This window comes from Clinocottus analis, unplaced genomic scaffold (genome assembly GCF_023055335.1).
Source record: "Clinocottus analis isolate CAN_PGR_092001 unplaced genomic scaffold, fCliAna1.0.p SCAF_19, whole genome shotgun sequence".
Classification (NCBI taxonomy): Eukaryota; Metazoa; Chordata; class Actinopteri; order Perciformes; family Cottidae; genus Clinocottus; species Clinocottus analis.
The window spans coordinates 9,112,688-9,131,285 of record NW_027175920.1 but is presented as its reverse complement, the minus strand read 5'-3'; positions in this window follow the sequence as shown (position 1 = coordinate 9,131,285).

The following is an 18,598-nucleotide window of genomic DNA, read 5'->3' as shown; positions in this document are numbered from 1 at the left end:
CCTGTTTTTAACATGTAAAGTGCCTATAAGTACACTTTTCACGGCACTATACAAATTACATGTATTATTACTATATCACCAAGAAAAATGTCCACTGCTTTATGCAATGTCAAAATAATAATAAGTACGCCAGATACAGTAAAACCAACCATTATGAATGAAAAACACTTGTTTTTCATTTAGTCTGGAATTCAACGACATGTAGTCTGCTCGACTGCAGTGTAGCGCGTGAGTAGACACAGAAAAAGTGTGATGGTATAAAAAGTGAGAGACTCACGCAGCACGTTCCACCAGGAGAATGGTGTTTGTCTCCAAAACTGCTGAAGTCGTTTTGACTGTCCTTAAAACATGCTATTTATACATCTTCCTCTGAGATCAGGTTGGAAGAACATTTTACCCATTTATCACAACCTATAACCTTATTTATAGCTATCTATAGTTCAATCAGGTGAGACTTGTTCAGAGTTAAAGAATAATCTACTACACTTGCATCTGGTTGAATAGAGCAAAGTCTTTGGCGATTGGACTCCATCCTGAATTTCGGATAAGCACGGGGGAGTGATGCTGATATCTGCTCAGGCAGAATCTCCCTGGAGTCCAGACACTGGTGGTGGTGTTGAAGAAGGCAGTAGCTGTAACCCGATGATGAATGAGGAGCAGGACTGAATGCTGACCGGAGGTGCCAGGGGTGGAGGAAGGTCGCATCTGTTTGAGCTGAAATGACTACTGTGAGCAGCAGAGAGGAGAACCCATTCAAAAGTTTGACAGCAACAATGTGATTGGCTTACAGAAACTGTACACGCCCCCCAATCAGCTGATGGAGTAATGCTGGCTGAATTAGAGGCTGAGATTATGGGAGTGTAAAGAGTATCTTCCTTACTGAACTTCCCCATAAGCTTCAGTAGCAATTTAACCATTTCTTTGAGCTATTTCAACTATCCATCCAAAACCTTCAGCTCTCTTTCAACCATGTGTTCATCCATGTTGGCCACCTGTTAAGACTTATCTGGTTGTTTGCTGATTTAGTTTTAAGATAAGATAATCCTTTACTAGTCCCTCAGTAGGGGAAATTACAGGATGAGGTTATGGTGATTGTAGATCCTTTTTAAGCATGTAGTACAATCTATGATTCATCAATTATTTTAATTTTTAGCTTAATAACATGTTTAGGTGTAAATTTTCTCTTTCACTGTAAGTGGCAGTTTCTTGGTCTTCATGTATCAGTTGTACTGTATATCTTCTAACCTACTAAAACGACTAAAATCTCATGAGATTTAAAATGTCATGGATAATGAAAGGCTTCAATAATGCCAGCTCATTACAGTTTATCTAAAAATCTAAATGCCACATGGGGACCAGAATATGCAACGTTTACTCTGTTGGTCCGTCTTTCATAAAAAATCGTCAACGTTTTTCTTGACCTCTTTTCCCTCTCATTTCTCTTCATCAGTAAGACGAGGGAGTGAGTAAGCCCAGTGCTCGTCTCCGGGGACAAAATACAAGAAGATGCAGAACTCAGATCAACATCTATTAGCAGCCCTTGTGCTGAGAATTAGGCCAGGACAACAAAGCCACCTAATGATGGCCTCTTTTCACAGATTTGTGATAAAAGCAGGACTATTTGTAAAGCACTTAGATGATCACACGTAGAAAAAGCACCGTCTGGCTCTGTACAAACTGTGCTGCTCTGATTGGAAAGCCAGAGAGGAGACGAGCTCGCGCTTCGGGACAATACAGTCCCATGGCCTTGTCAGGTTCAGTCATGTTAAAGTGGAGTATGAAATGGAGCACAAACTGTGCACAACAGGAGGAACTTGTTTTGTTTGTTCGAAGCAGGTTGCTCACACAGTATCTACAAAGCACAGCAGCTGCAGGTAAAAGCGGCTGCATTTTGTTTACGGACAGCTAACTCTTAATCATTGCTGAGACAAGAGAAGATAAAAGAAATGAGATCCAACTGCATGAGAGCAGAGCTATTTCTTTGGATGAGGAATGTGCCAGTTTATTAATTCAGTCCACAAATCAAATAACGTTTCCATGTATTTCAAAGCCTGGGAGATGGCTAGAAATCATAACTTGTAAAACTCTTAAAAGTCATATTTGATGCCCATGACGAGACATATTTTCCCCACAGAGTGTGAGCGACAGTATTTCTTGTGGTTTTTGGCTATAATTGCACATCTTCACCTTTACTATCTCTTCTTCCAGGAACCAATTTCCTATCTTGTGCAGTTCAGCTGCACGAGGCCCTGGGAATCTTTCTGCCTGAATGCGTCATAATAATTAAAAATGGAATTTATAGTCTGGAGAGCAACCATTTCTGAGCGTTCATTAATATTTAATGGTTTTCCAGAAAGGGAATGGGGGGAATTATGTAAGATAATACATCACACTTTGTACGTCACACAGCACAAACAACAGTATAGGCGTCCCTTTGTCAGGGAGTCCACTTTGAGATCTTGCTCCGAACATACATGGACACCTAACAAGTCCACTTTCTTTCAATGCATTGTGACGTCTGTGCACTCTTGCCTGTACCTCACAGAGGCAACTTATAACAGAAGTGCATTCAAAAGTACTGCGTTTTCTGCCATGTCCCTTTTAAAAGAAATGTCGGGTACAAATTGTTTTCGTTTTAGACAGTTCGTTTCCTCACAGCTGCCCACAGGAGACTGTTTCTGCTGGCACACAGGCGACAGACACAGCACCGTGCGTGCTGATACACTATGTATGAGAAGCTAACACAATTAGCCTGGAAAGCCTTCTCTCTCCCCAAAGTGCCTTTTTTGCACTCTTTCATCTCTCCATTTTGCAACACGAGCGAGCTATTTTTGACTGCCTCACTAGTGATGAATACTTTAGAAAAAAAGAATAAAGGAAGACAACCTTCCGTAATGAAAGCCCTTTGTGTTTTTACCCCAAGCTGAAGGCGGGCTGGTTGACTTGGCACCCGGATTAATCACGTCGGAATGTCTCCTTTCATTTAGCAGCTTTTACTCCGCGCCTCGTCACGTTGTTTTTCTCACAGTTGTCATTGTTTTCATCAGGAGACGTTTTGACAGTCGAGGAGATGTGCCTCCTCAAACTTGGAAGAACAACGTGATTAAAAGATATCACCGGGTTGGAGCTAATTATCTGCATGCATAAATAGAGCTGTTCACAATCCTCGAACACATACGAACATTTGGACATATGGGCTGCTCCAGGGAGAATGTGCAGTACCTTTTCTTGTTGTTCCTTTTTAAAAACGTCACCGTTTGTTATGGAAAAATCCTGTTGGACCCTTCGCCCCTCCTGGGATAATTACTTTCTGAACACGAAGAGGGAGCTTTTGTTTCACGGCACAGTACTCACCAACAACACATTCGAGCCTCTCACACAGTTCATTCTTTTGAAACTTTTGCAATGACATTAAACTTTGGATGTGACATCTGTACAGCACAGCGTGTGCCCGATCAATTCCTGTCTATAGTTTATGGTAATTATGCATCTCAGTGTCTTCAGCGCTGAGGATAATGTTAAGTGTGATCAAATAATTACCTATATTTATTGATTCACTGTTGGAAAAGGCTACAACACTGTCATCTGTATCCATTTCCTCAAAAAAGCTGCATACGTTAAAAGTATGACTCCTAACAAATAGAAACTGCGAAGGTGCGATTCTATTTCAGCACATGCAATCGCCCCCGGCCGCCAGAGGAGCTTTTTACATGGAAACTTGAAGGTTAGACCTCTATTACTTTAGAGCGAGTCTTGCCCCAGGCTTCAGGCTGTCAGCAGAAATTAATCGATTGTTAAAGTCTGACTCTACTGCTCTGATGGCAGCAGTCCTGATTGGTCACCACCCTGGGAATATCGTTCACAGCTGCAGCTCGCGTCGGTTGCCGCTGGCTGTGCTGAGAAATGATCACAGGAGATTTAAGGATGTTAAAGGGTGCTTTCCCATGCGTGTGTTCCCAGTCTGCAAGGTCACAGGCACACACGCCTCACCGTTTATAAGTCTGCATATTCAATCACTGCTGCTTAATGAGTTGTACAAATTCAATCATGTAGAGGGTTGTTTAGTTCACCACCACTTCCTCATTAGAGAGCGAGAAGGACAGGAGCTCATTTCTTCCCTGTCAGCCACACGAGGCTTATCCATTAGTTGCACTGATCTTCTAACCATATTTGTTGCTCACTTTATTCTGTGCACCCCTTTTATTGCTGTGACGAGCATCATTATGCTGTTGTTTCTATGCTGATATAGAGATAGACTGACATCCTGACTTTCTGTTTAACATTGTCTGCATTAAAAGTTGTCTCTGCGTATGTAAGTGCTTCTTAAAATGTATCCAGCTCGTTGTTATGTTGTTCATGTTTTGTCAAACAAACCCTTCATATTCAAGCCTCCAATATGCTGCGTCTTTGCTAAAGTGTGTGATTCGTGGTGCCCTGAGAAAAGACAAATATGTTCTTCTTTTGTGTGCCAAAGCCAACACTGATGTACATTCGTTCACATTGATTGATCCCATTTCAATATGTTTTCATGTCTGATGTCCACATTGTTGGTTTACATGCCTTTAGTCTTCAGCCAAAATTTTATTCCAGTCAGAGGGAAAATTCTTATGCTCTCAACTTTCTACTAATCCATCCATCCATCCATTTCTTCACCACTTATCCGGTACGGGGTTGCTATGGCAACAGGGTGATCAGAGACACCCAGACGTCCTTTTCGCCGGCATCGTTGTGTTGCTCCCCCTGGGAGATCTCAAATGGTCCCAGGCCGCCTGGAGCGTGTGGTCTCCAGGCGTGTTCAAGGTGTCCTCCCCACTGTTTGAGCCAGAGGAAGACAACCCTCGCCCATCCTTCAGGTGCAAGTTTGTACCCGATGAAAGTTCAGAATGATGACAAAATCAAAAATAGTGAACAGTGAGGAGCCTAGTTGCTGCACACAGCAGCTCAATAGCCAAGGGTGGTACTGTCATATTGATCGAGAAGACTTGACCATAACCTGCATTAGTTTACATTGAACTGCACTCACTATCTGTGAAACAACTACAATTATTAACCCAAACAGAAGGGTTATTGTATTTGATACATGAACTGTCCCCTCTCAATCGTTTACATTCTCACCCTCACTTTGTTCATCAACTCCTCTTCACATGCAGGCTCTCCACTGTCCTCCTGCTCAGGAAAATGGGTCAGACAGCGACAGCGAAGAGGGACAGAGGGAAAGCACGCATCTGTCTTCGGCTTGCTGCTCCGACATGCAGATGCACACACACACACGTACACACGCACACACACACACACACACACACACTACTGCGCTGAGAGAGGAGGCTGCTTAATGCATCAGGGAAATCAATCGTCCAGAAGAATAACAGAGCTGCAGATGAAGATCTGATCATACTGAAGGAAGAGCGTTGTGTATCGGATTGTGTGTGTGCGTGTGTGTGCGTGTGTTGGGAGGGGGTTTAGTGCTCAATAGCAAAGCGGAGGAAGTGTCTGTACAGCCTTCTTCATGATTATCTCCTAATCATCCTCTACTGTTACTTAAGCTTGTAAAATCAATTAAATGGATTATTTTTTTAAATGCAACACAAGCTGCAGTTGCAAGTGGACCCTAAAAATGCACCGTCAATGTTGACACTTGTAATGACATCGAACACGATCACGTCAGCCTCTCTATGTATATATAATCTCTACAGACGTATGTGTTTCCATCCCATATGTCCTGATTATATTTATAGCGGCTCGTCATAATCAGCGCCAGGATCAAGTCTGCCAAGGACAGATGGCACTTCCCCTGTAAGCCACCACAGCTTTTTCCAATAAAGAGCTTGCCATGAACACCACAGACTGAAGAGCAAATGAACAAGGGAAAAAAAGCACAAGATAAAGAGAATACATTTGGTGTATGTAACTAAACAAACCAGAACACTGTAAAGCAGAAGAGAAAAAAAAAAACCTTTCTGTTTACTGACGAATTCCCTCCCTGAGTCCTTTCCTCGGCTAACTGAATTTCCGATACCCTGCATACATTCCCTGGCAAGTGTTCAGGGTGGACTATTTTTGGTCTTCTTTTAATAACTGCCAGTTTAGACGTGATTCATCTTCAGCAATCCAGACTGGGACCTCTCTGACGCTGACGCTGATGTAAGAGCTTCAATGGACTGAGACTGTGAGGAACCCATCGTGATGGAACGGCTGGAGAAACATGAATGCACAGTTGCACACCCCCATAATTTGGCATGAAAATATAAACTGTGGAGAGCGCAATAAGGACCATAACATTTTGGATAGCGGAAAGCTTCCTTCAAGCTGTCACTTGATCATGTTCAGTCTTTGCTTTCAGTTTGAATATTTGGTTTGGTTCGATTTATGATAAACAAAAGAACACACAAAACCAAAAAGAGAAGAAAACCGAAAGAAAAATAAGCAAAACCACAAAACGAGCGATAGTTGTGACATGCAGATTTGTATTGTTACAAGTAGCACATTTTACTAGAGTAGTGGTAAATACATTCACCCATCTCTCTTATACACTCGAAACAGGAAATGTTGTGTCAGCTTTTTAAAGCCTGATCCATTTACAATCCTTTGTTTATTTGCGTTGGGAACACCAGCTGTGAAAAACGTTCCACCACGCCTTGCAAAAACTCAAAACTGAAAATGATCAGACACACTATAAATACCATCATATCATATCTCCAGAGTGCACACACAAGCAGCACCATCCTCCTAACACTCATCTCTGCACCCCATTTATCCCCTCCCCTCCCCCTTTTACATTTCCTTCTCACCCATTTTCTCACTGCCATCCATCCTTCCCGCTGACTTCCTCTCTCTTTATTTCCCCTATTACATTAGCCTCATCCATCCCCATTTCTTCCCCCCACACTTTCACATACGCTTTTTGTGGATAAGGGGGCATAACGGGAAAAAAAATCTTCCCCCCCAGGATCCTTAAGTAGATCTGACGTAGTAGAATGACGCAGATGTATTCATGAGAGTAGGTGGTGTATTCCGCAGCAGAGGAACAGACAGAGGGGGGGAAGCGGTGGAAGGGAAACAGGGGGCCGAGCAAGAAGGCAGGGAGAAGGGCGAGAAATGGAAGGAGACAAGGAAATGGGAGTGAAAGGGAGGTGACTGAGGGAGACAGATGAAGAGGGGGAATGTGAGAGGGGACAGATTGATGAATGATTGTTTGCACGAAGCAAATGCCAATTTACTACACCAAGCAAGTGTTTCAAATTGAAGTGATGTTGAGAAAGAGGCTGGAGGGGGATCCACTTTGGATTCATAGCTCCCCCTTGTTTTCATCTTCGTATCCCTCAAGAGTGGAGCTTGAAAATAAACTCACCTGAAACCCAAATAAACTCAACACTTTATTTCACCATTACCCGAGAGTGTTTAGTTGCACGTTGTCCAGACGCCGTGCATTGCACTGTGTCTACATAACAGCTACAAGCTTATGTTTCAGCAGCGTCACACTTGAGTACAGCTGCATCCCAGAAGCAGAAGAGCTCCACAGGCAGGATTTCACCATTTATCGAAATATATACACATTTAAGTTCTATGGTTTTTGTGTTCTTATTTAGAATTGCTTCCCATTTTAAACCTGCAAAAAAACATTTTTCCGGGGGCAAACACATCACTGACAAATAATAATCCTGTTGTAAGTTGATCTAGTTGTTATGGAGTGCTTTTGTCGTTCATTTGAAGTTGTGTTTACGGCCACTAGATGATATGTTTAACCCTTTCTTAGCTCTAGTTTTTGTCTCCACCAAGACAGAAAAAAACTCTCGGTTTATCCTCCACTATGTTCACCAGCTAGTCTCCAACAGTGTTTGTATGAGCAGGTAGCATTAAATGTTCCACTGAAAACAGCGCTAAGAGCGCAGTGAGAGTAAAGTTCAGGTGTTTCTCTGAAGGTTCAGACGACCGACACCTTGTGGTTGTCATTTGATACCTTGTTTGTATAAATATAGACGATCATAAACACCGCAAAACACCTTGTGTGAGAGAGCAGCATCCCTAGATAATCTCCGGTTAAATCCATTTCCACGATGGTCAATTACATTTCAATCGTTTCATGGGAATCTGCATTTAAAGCTCAACCAGTGTGAATGAAAACAAAACCGGTAGAGCAGACTGATAGCCTCAGCGGAGGCACAGCATAGGATACACATGTGTATCCAGTGTAGCTGATAATAATGTGTGACAACAGTTGCGTGGGGCCCAACATGCATATATAGATGCTGACTTTCCACATAACAAGGAATAAACTAAACATATATATGTTGTTGTCCTAAAAATAGTCAAATTTGAACAAGCAGAGTGTGCTGGAATCTGTGGCCTATAACATATCCAACGTGTAGACATACAATGCAATCCCTCTCTACGTTGCACCCCTTTGTTTTATGTGAGAGAAAGCATAATTCCTTGTAGTTAGAGGTGTGTGTCTCTCCACCTACTTCTGTGACCTGTTATCTTCACTTTGTTAGAACAAAGTGTGTTATACAGTAAAACATCTTAGTTATATTCAGCAGAAAGAGCTGAGATTCAGAACCACCTTGAATTTCTTAATCCTGAAAGTAACTGGAACTGAGCTATTGCCTGAAATAAATACTTATACGTGCGTAAACAATAATGCTGTTTGTCTGCCAAGCAGTTGTTTCCTCTCGGTGATGCGAACGCTCCCTTATTTAAAAGATTCAGCTGATGATGATGAGGATGATTGAAGCACGGTACAAAGCGCAGCGCCGCTCGAGTGTAGCACACTCATCAGGACGGCATAAAAACACAATTATCATATTTCTGAAGTGTGCCAACTGTCCCAAGCTAATCAGTCAAGTACAAAAGCTAACCATGCCGCACATTACTCGTCAATGTACAGTATGCTGTTCTGTGTGTTGGAGTGACAGCTGGGAATAAAACCATGCATATAAATGAAGGAGATGAGAAAACATTCATGAAGAAGGGGACACTCTTTCTCTTTGAAACCCCATATTTGTATGAAAAGAAAAGTAATGCTAATTAAATTAACTTGGTACGTGTAGTGTTGGTTTATAATCGTGAGCATGATTTCACTGACTGAGTAATTGCGTTTTTTGGGTCTCAAAAGGGCTGAAAATGTGTTTCATGCAGACTCTTAAGTAACGCCAGCTAATTAGCAAACTTTTTTCTTCTCCACTCGACAAGAAAAATCAAACAAATGAACCGTGGAAGCCATCATATAAGGGTTTTATTTTCTGTGTTGAGGATAAGAGTTATATCAACGAACAACCCTGATAACAGTAGAAAATACTCTCTGGATTATTACGACCACAAGAAAAGGAATAGATGAGTGCAGAATAATAAGGAATAGGGTCACTGTCGAATTCTGACTTCATTCATTGAAGTAATTTATCCAAATGAAAGATGCTCTCAGCTGCACAGAGGGCTGAGAAGAGCCGAGCTAGAGGAACCTTGTCAGCTTCATTTTGTTCGCTGCTAGGCAACCTCAACTTTAAAGCTGTTTGCGTGTGTGTGTGTGTGTGTGTGTGTGTGTGTGTGTGTGTGTGTGTGTGTGTGTGTGTGTGTGGGTGTGTGTGTGTGTGTGTGTGTGTGTGTGTGTGTGTGTGTGGTAGTCGCCAGCATGTTTATCCCTTTTCCTCCAAAACTACACTTTATATCTCGGAGTTGCCTGAAACGCACTGTCCGTCCAAATTGTTTTCACATGAGGAACATTTACAGTCAAGGCTGCTTTTAACTTCCCAAGTTGCTCCCTGCATCTGTTTTGACTCGGGCCAACCTTGCCAAGACGCAGTCAGACCGGCCAAAAGTACTTTAAGAACGATTAAAGTTTAAACCCTTTTCCTGTTGCCTGCCACTGTACGGCATCGGCAACCCACGCTTACGTAAGGTGGCAAAATGTAATCAACCACTGAGTGTGTTGCGCAACAAGATTAAACCAGGACATATTGTGATTATTTCTTGAACACCTGATCCCGTTATAGAGGACGTTACGGGTCATTTATACTTAATCAGGTACTGTTAATGCTGTTTTCTTATTGTGTTGACTGAGTTTATTTTTAGGTTCGGTTTGCTGTGGGTGGAGATGATTTTTCTGATGTAACCGTCATGTGAGTTCAGCCCAGTGATACTTATGTAATCAATAGGTTGTCATCAATATGCTTCTCATTCTTCTTCAACATTACTGGAAAAGTGTAGCTGGAAATTGCATACGATCAAATACATCATTTGAGGACAATGTCACATTTCACAAGTTGTTATTTAAGAACTTAAGACGCTGTTTTACGTAACAACAATTCACATGTCTATATGAGAAGACAATGTTTTAAACCCAGCCTGACCTTGATCAGTTCACAATGTTTGACAGAAGTTATGACTACACACACACACACATATATATATATATATATATATATATACTATTAGTGAAAGTCCCCCCCCAAAGGGTTACAATACACATCGGGAGGGTCGTAAAAGGATTAATGGAAGAGGAAAGAAGAAAGATGTAGACCCTTAGTGTCTGAGTTTAAATTGTTAAAATACCTTCCCTTTAGAGATGAAGACTATTAATATCTCCTCCTCTTCTTGGGGTTCTTCTGATGTGATCAATGCTGATGTATCTCAGGGTGAGTCACAGCGCTGTGAGGACAACTTCAGAGTGTTCTTTCCCTGAACTCAAATAAGTCATTAAATATTGACACATAGTCAAACAAGTTACAGTTGTTGTGCCAAAAATAATCTCTTTTTTTTTAAAAACAATAAAACCTTGTTGTTCTTAAAAATATGTATTTCCAAAAAGATGAACCTTGTTTTTGGCTTTGTGATGTTTTAACTATATGCTGTATTTCCATATTGTTTTTATGGTTTATCTAGCTTTAAAAGTAGGAACGTTTTCTCATATGGTATGGAAATGTTTAAAGTAAAAAAAGAAGGCAGAAACTGATAGCGCTCATTGAACAGCAACAACTATAATTCCCTTCATGCTGCTTCTTCTTCTTCCTTTTGTTCTGAAGCCAAGATTTAAAGCTCCAGTTAGTAATCTTGACATACCAGTAAACATAAACTAGATTAAAACAATTATACCACCAAAAAAACCCACTCAGTGTTGCCAACTCTTATGCAATGAAAGTAGATATTAGCGCTTAATCCCGAAAACACTAAATAGAGCGAGAACGTTGCCAAATCAGCATCACTGACAGTCCTTCCCTCCAAAGCCCCGCCCCAAAATATCAACGTAAACAATAAATATGGCTGTGGTTACTTACAGCTGTCAAGATAGCATCTTGTGGGAGTCTCCGGTTTACTCAATGAGTAAACGTGCAGAGTAAATGCAGGTGGACAGGCAGGTAGTTTCATTTATTTGATTTAATTTTTATATTTACTTAGCCCTCTTCTTTTTTAAACAGTCCTGCTGCTCAGACAGTGAATCTGTTCCTATAAGAGAAGTAATTAACTGGTAAGTCTTTCTTTAATAAGTATCACTTCATCGTGTGTTGATAAACAAATGTAATTATTGATGTCATCCTGAATCAAGCTCAAAGACTGAGAGCGGACTTGCTGACAATCAAGAAGAGGACAAGGAATTGTTTTCCTTCTCGGCCTGAATATAACAGATATGAGAGGGGTAAGGATCATTTGCCTTTTTTTTAAAAGTCTGTCTCTTGGTGAAAAGACGTGAGTTTTTTGCTTACCCCAAAAACATTTGAAGTTTTGACAAATACTGCTTTTAACATCTCTGCTCTGATATCAGTTAGACCCTCGACTGTTTGGTGACCTCATCAGCCAAGCAATCCAGCAGTGGAGCGGACCCTGGGCCGCTTTAATGATGTGTTAAAAATGAAGAGCCAGCAGAGCTGTCCAAATCACATTACATACAACGAGATAATTAATGAGGTAGTCGCCACCTCGTACTTTTACTGTTAATGCAGTTAATGAGCTATTCTGCAGCGCTATTGTGTCTTTCTTCTCCAACATAGACAAGAGTGAAGTCATTTTCCTGCTTTCATTAACACAAGGGATGCAGGTTGTCAGCACCACGGTCAAATAACAAATCCTTCAAGCTGCCGCTTTTCCAATGCATCTCATCTTTTCTTTTTACAATGTGTTATGTATTTTACGAGGATTGGATGGCTGTCTCGGGAGGGATCGCTGTTTGCTTCATAAAAGCTTCTCCCCGCTGCCGTTTAATGACAAACAACAAGCATCCAGTCATATCCTGTTACCCACCGTGGTGATAAATTGAGATTACCCTGGCAACATGGGCAGGCGTGTTTACGCCAGATGCAAAGCAACCACTTCAGACTGCATGGGACTTGTTTTAATCACCTCTTGGAAACCAGCAGCGTGTGTTGTCAGGTCCAATCAAACTTTGTCTTTGCAGAAACAACACTGGAACCTCAGGTTGTGACAAGCGAGTCAGAGCCGCATGAGGCTGCTGGTAGTGAGTGTGATTAACGTATTCAGTTCATTCACAGGGGTGAGGTATGACTCACTCAGGACTCAACCTGCAACACAACAACGCATTATTTTCTATTTTCATCGATATGAATCTGCCTCCACGTTATACATGGTTCTGTAAGCAGAGGTGAAGTACATCATTTATGTGAAGTACATTATATATATATATATATATATATATATATATATATATATATATATATATATATATATATATATATATATAATATATCGTAAGAGCTTGAGCTTAAATTGAGAAAAATGAATGTGAAATAAGTGGACTTCAGGCTGCTGCTTTTTAATTACAAGCTCTGCCTCGTAAAATCATTAAAGGCATTTTTCCATTCAAGCACTTGATGAGAGTGTGACAAATTCAAATATATGAAATTCCCGTTCCATCTCTCCTGGCTCTCATTTCCTTCCATTAAAGTATGTCACACAGCCGCTGGAATAGATCCATTCTCTCACAGTGACAGCATGCAGCGCTGGGTCACCGCTGGCTGAATCATCCATCGCAGACCTGAGAGTGGATGGAGGCCGTGTTCCCAGAGAGCGTCTCTGGTGCGCACTCGTCTGTGGCTGATGGTGGTGCGGTGGGTCTTGAGGTGAGTAAGTCTAGCGTGTGACGTCAACGCAGCGGATTCTTCATTAGCTGTCAGTGCAGCTGGGCAGTAAGCTTCATCAACCAGCCACTAATGTTCAAAAAACCTGCAGGGACAGGATATACTGTCGCAGTTATGTGACACGGGGCGAGGAAAAAAAGGCCAGACGGATAAATGTGTTGGCGCAGTGAAGGCTGACTTCCTTTGTCCATCCCGATCACTGCAGCATGATGTGGGAACAAATCAAGTTTCTCCCTCTCCATGAAAAATGTTGCTTTGGGCTCAGGGAAAAATAAACATGTTTCATGTTTGCTCAAGGTCAAAGATGTTAAACATGAGGCCATTTAGGATTGTGAACACCTTTGGGGTCGTCATACTGTTTTAGAAATCTTTTGAACTTAAATACCATTGTTTTGGAGTAAGACTTATAGTGCTTGGGTAATAAAAAAGGCCTTCAAGCCTGATTGTGAAGTGGGAGAGTAAACCGCTGTTTTATTTCAGGTGCATTTACAGCCTCACAGCTTTTCAGTGCTCTTTAACCACAGCATGCATTGAGGGGACCTCACAAAGGAGGGACGATCCTGGTCAACAGGCTATTTTCTCAATAATACAAAATCCATATCCCAACAGGTGGCTTTAATACGGCTCACACTAATTGAGAGACTGACTGGAGGGGAGTCACTGAGCAGCGCTGCCAACAAAAGCATCGATGGAAAGTGTTTCCTGTGGTTTGTCGTTAAATGTCACATTGAGGTGGGCAGCTCGAGTTTCGGCTTCCTTACAGAAGGTAAATCTTGCTCAGGTACGTTTGTAATTAGGGAAGTGATTAACCTCTGCTTGTTTTTGCCAAATAAGAAGCCATTTGAATCATCCAGTCAAGACAATGCAGGGAATCATTCGCCGTGCCCAGACGGAGATGGCGGTTCGCTTCCCTGCTAACAGGGAATGGTGCTGGACATGAATCATCTCTGCCGAGCCGCGAGCTGTAATTCTTCTGTCACAGCTGCAGCTCTTGTTTCCCCACTTGTTACCGAAAGTCATTAGCAGATAATTGAAAGTAACGACACTGATTATGAGAAGCGCTTGAGCAGAATCCCAGGGGTCTTTGCCATTTACAAGGTGGCAATGACATGCGGATGATGCTATTGTCTAACACAATCCAAAAGGGAGTTGTGCTGTTAACAGGCAAGAAAAAAAATTGTTTTGGGTTGTGATTAATTATTATGTTGTGTTTCAGCATGTCTGTCTCAATGTCACATATACTGACCTCCAAAACGAGCTATGGAGTTTGCCTTCTCCCTTGTTGAAAAAAACAATTTGAGTTGAAGAAATTATAAAGAACCCGTTCCACAAGCCTATTCAGGGAAAAAACATCGCAGACATTCAATACCTTTGAGAAGACTGATATAATTTGTTAATATTTCCAGCATATAAGCTAAAATTGTTGAAAGGAATATCTGAAGATTGATATCATTCTCATTTCTATAGGGTAGCCTACATTGGAAGCTACAGCTAGCAGTCAGTTGTCTTAGCTCAGCAACAAGACTGACCGGGGAAAATAGCTGTTCTGGCACAGTCCAAAACAAAAACAAACCTGTTGTTACCTTCAGACGCTACACTAAGCTAAGACAAGCTAAAATAATGATATTTAAACCAAGCTAAGATAAATTAAGCTAAGCTAAACTAAGTCATCTGGCCGCTAGTAGCCTGAAATGTACTGGACAGAGGCAGCGTGGTTCCCATCAAAGACATTTATGTTGAACTTTCGTTTTTAAGACCATGCCATTTTCTTAAAGAATAAATAGCAAATGAAGTATCTTACAGGCTCATAAGCTGTTCAGTATAACTTTCCATAGCAATTGCTGTGTAACTGATTAATGTGTAAGGTTGCAAACTTTAGGATTATTTTTTCTACTCTGCGTCTGCGGAATTATATTTTAACATTGAGACTACCATGAGCCCATAATTCACCAGTCACCAGTGTTCATATTGTGAGGCATATTAACCAACATTAGCTAGTTAGCGGTGTGCAGCAGTGAGTTGTTTTTGATGTCAGTCTCCGGGACTAAACAGCAATAACTTATTCATTGAACAACAATTTAATGAGAACTCCATCGAAGAGGCAAGTGCATCATCCTAATTCTGCCTCAGTGGGCCATCGTACATCCACAAGCAGCATCATTTACTTTTTCTCAAGTGGAATATTCATTAATGTTTCTCTCTCTCTCTCTCTCTCTCTCTCTCTCTCTCTCTCTCTCTCTCTCTCTATCGCTGCTCTCTCTCTCTCTCTCTCTCTCTCTCTCTCTCTCTCTCTCTCTCTCTCTCTCTCTCTCTCTCTCTCTCTCTCACACACACACACACACACACACTTAACATTCCCTTAGGACTTAGTAGTATGTAAATATACTTCCTCTTTTTGCGTTTGCTTTATTGCACCCTGTTCCCAAACCCAGTTTAACAAGACCAGTATCATCAGATTGACGGGCAAGGATTGTAACAACTTGATTATTATTTTTGACAAAATCACAAATTCCTTCTATTACTTTACAACTTCAAATTGGACCCGTGGTTGAAATGACCTGTTTGGAGGACAGATACACCCACCTCCAGCGTCTTTCAATAATTAATACTCCGTCAATAGCTGCATGTGCTTAATTTGTGTCCACCTTGAAAAAGGATCCTATTGACGTTTCATTTACATTATTTTTGTGCTGATCAACAACAACAAAATGGACAATTCATGTAAACAAAAGCTAAAGATTTGTGACAATTTCACAACCTGCCATGATATTTTGCTGGTAGAGAAGTATCATTATGCCTCACATCACTGACTGGTGATACATAACAAGGTGGTGGATCCGTCTTTTAAGATGAAGAAGCACAGGAGATGACAGATGTTGGTGGGTGGCACGCGCTGGTCTCATGGCAGTCGACAGTACACAGTCTGGTTTTCAAAATGCCGGGATAATTTCTGCCCCGACTGCCAATAGTATGAATATGTATGAGTTTGTAGTTTCCTAGGGTCATGGTTAATTGGGAGTCACAAAAATCTCCAAAAGTATTCTTTATTATCGACAGAATACAAACGTTACTTCTGAATTCAAGCAGTAAAACATTGAAGCATAAAACGTGACATTTTAACTAAGCGTGCCAGCCTCTGGAAATGACCTTTATATCTTGCAATGTTTTGTCTGTGGGCTCACATAAACACCTGCTATTCAGAGTTTTTTCATGTTTTTATATTGGGGTCATGTTTATTTCAAGATCCCTTTAAAACTCACAGCACAGTGCATCTGAAATGCTAACAAGCCCCATGCTAAATTTATATTTTTTATGTTGAATAAAATGTTTGGCCTGAGGGTGGCACAAGAGGAAAGTTCATAGATGATGATTGAAGATGCAAAGGCTTTAGCTTTGGGAGAGCATGAATGTTATTCCTAAAATGTATGGCTATCTTCTACTACAATTCATCTTTTTCTTTACATGTTTTATTCTGGCACGAGGACTATGATTCACACTCTATGGACCACCAATGTCCACAGCAAATTTGATGGAAATCTGTCAGTCAAAGTGATGCTAGAGGGAGGGTCAAAGGGTCATTATATGCATTGTGTATCACTCACTCAAGGCCAATTTCATGTGGCAATGTAATTTAAATGTTTAAAAGAAATCATTGTGTGTATTAAATTAAACATTGTTGGATGATACATTTTGTTGCCTTTTGTTATATGCACAGACATCACTGTATAGTGTTGAATGCATGCCCGTGCCGAGGTAGCCAGTTGGGTTTTGAGGGAAATTATGATGAAAATAGAGCCGAACCGGCATCCTCCAACTTAATGAGCCATCCATGCTGGAGACAAAACACCCACTCTAACATAAAGGACAAAATGTTTCTGCACAACAGAAATACACAATCAAATACCCAGTAAGTCGCTCGTAGGAATACAGTGCCGGTTTCTAAAACATTTTTTTTTTTTCGAGCTCTTCTATGAGATTTTCTCAGTTGCTATAGCAATGCTGGCAGATGACCACACACTGTCTGAGAGTTTATGTATGGCACTGACAAAATTGAGTGTCGTACCTCAGGCAGCACACACACACACACACACACACACACACACACACACACAAAGGGTTTCTGGTGGAATGCAAGTTTTGAGCAACCTTTGAGCAACCTAAAACAAGGGCACATTCAGTGTACACAAGATGTTCTGGATATTTGGTGTCCACTCTCGATGTTATTATGTGACTCTCTCTCGAACAGACAGACACAAACACGTTTGTCCCACTTGACACGTTACTTCCTGCTCTGCCATTCATCGACTCGCTTTTCCCTTTCTCTTTCTCAGCTCTCCAGCTGAGATCACACACTATTTTGCATAATGCGTGATTCTAGATCTGAAGGAGCGGGGAACATCCCTTCACAGTCTAGACCTGCTGAGATCACCTTCACTATGCGAGTTCCTTTCAAATCTTCGGCTGCATTTCCAACATCATGCCTGCAGCTGTTTTGCAAAATACACCAGGGACAGAAGAATAGTTCATAGAGCATTTGATGGTTTCAGAGTGATTCATTTGGAGATGCAGAGGCAGGAAGCTGAGGTGACGAAGGAGCTTTAATACTGTATGATCCCTGTGGTGTTAAAATGATCAGAAAATAGCATTACTCTGCAGAACGCAGCTTAGAAAACGTAAAAAATTGCGTTCTTTCTTTACTATGCATTCAGCCTCCAGAAGAATGCTTCCCCGATGCTCACTGACACAGCTGAACTTCCATTCGTGTATGTGAAGCACAGCTGCATCTTTTTGTTCACTACCAAGACAGAAATGTGCAGTAATTACATGCCTCAGTTTAAACATCTTCCTTCACATGGAAAAGAGCAATGGAAAAGACAAACAGTATTTCAAGTATTGCCTGGGAGAATTGGAGCCTGGCAGCACATGATGCTTGTGCTGCAAGAACACCTGAATTATGAATGTTTCTTTGAGTTTCCTTTGATTCACACACTCTGGTGAATCAACAAGGATTTGATATCCTCTTCTTTCTGTCAAACATTATATGTCGAGATAACATCATTTTTTCAGGGTGAGGACGATACTTGCTTGAAATGTTGTAATATTTGTGCAAGCAATACATTATAGTGACATAAGTCAGGACAGCGGACGGTCTCCCGGTCCGTCACACAGTCACCTTGTGTTACCAACATCAGCCCTTGCTGAGAGAGCATGACTGAAGAGGATTTAACGCTTGATCTCAAGGCGACAGCTGCATCCAGGGAGATCACTTTCTTAGCCGTCCATGCTCTTGGACCACCTACTAAAGGCTTAACGTCCAGATTCTTCCAGTGCTGGGAACCAATTTGCTTTAGCTGATGGTCTTTTGAGAGCTGCAGCTAAATTAACCTTCACAGGGTCATTTCAGCCCATTTGGAGGATCAAAAACACATTTTCCTTCTTAACCCTGTTGGTATCTAGAGTAATTTAGCGATATTCCTCTAAACTATCCTGGGAAATAAGACATAGTTTCTGGAAAG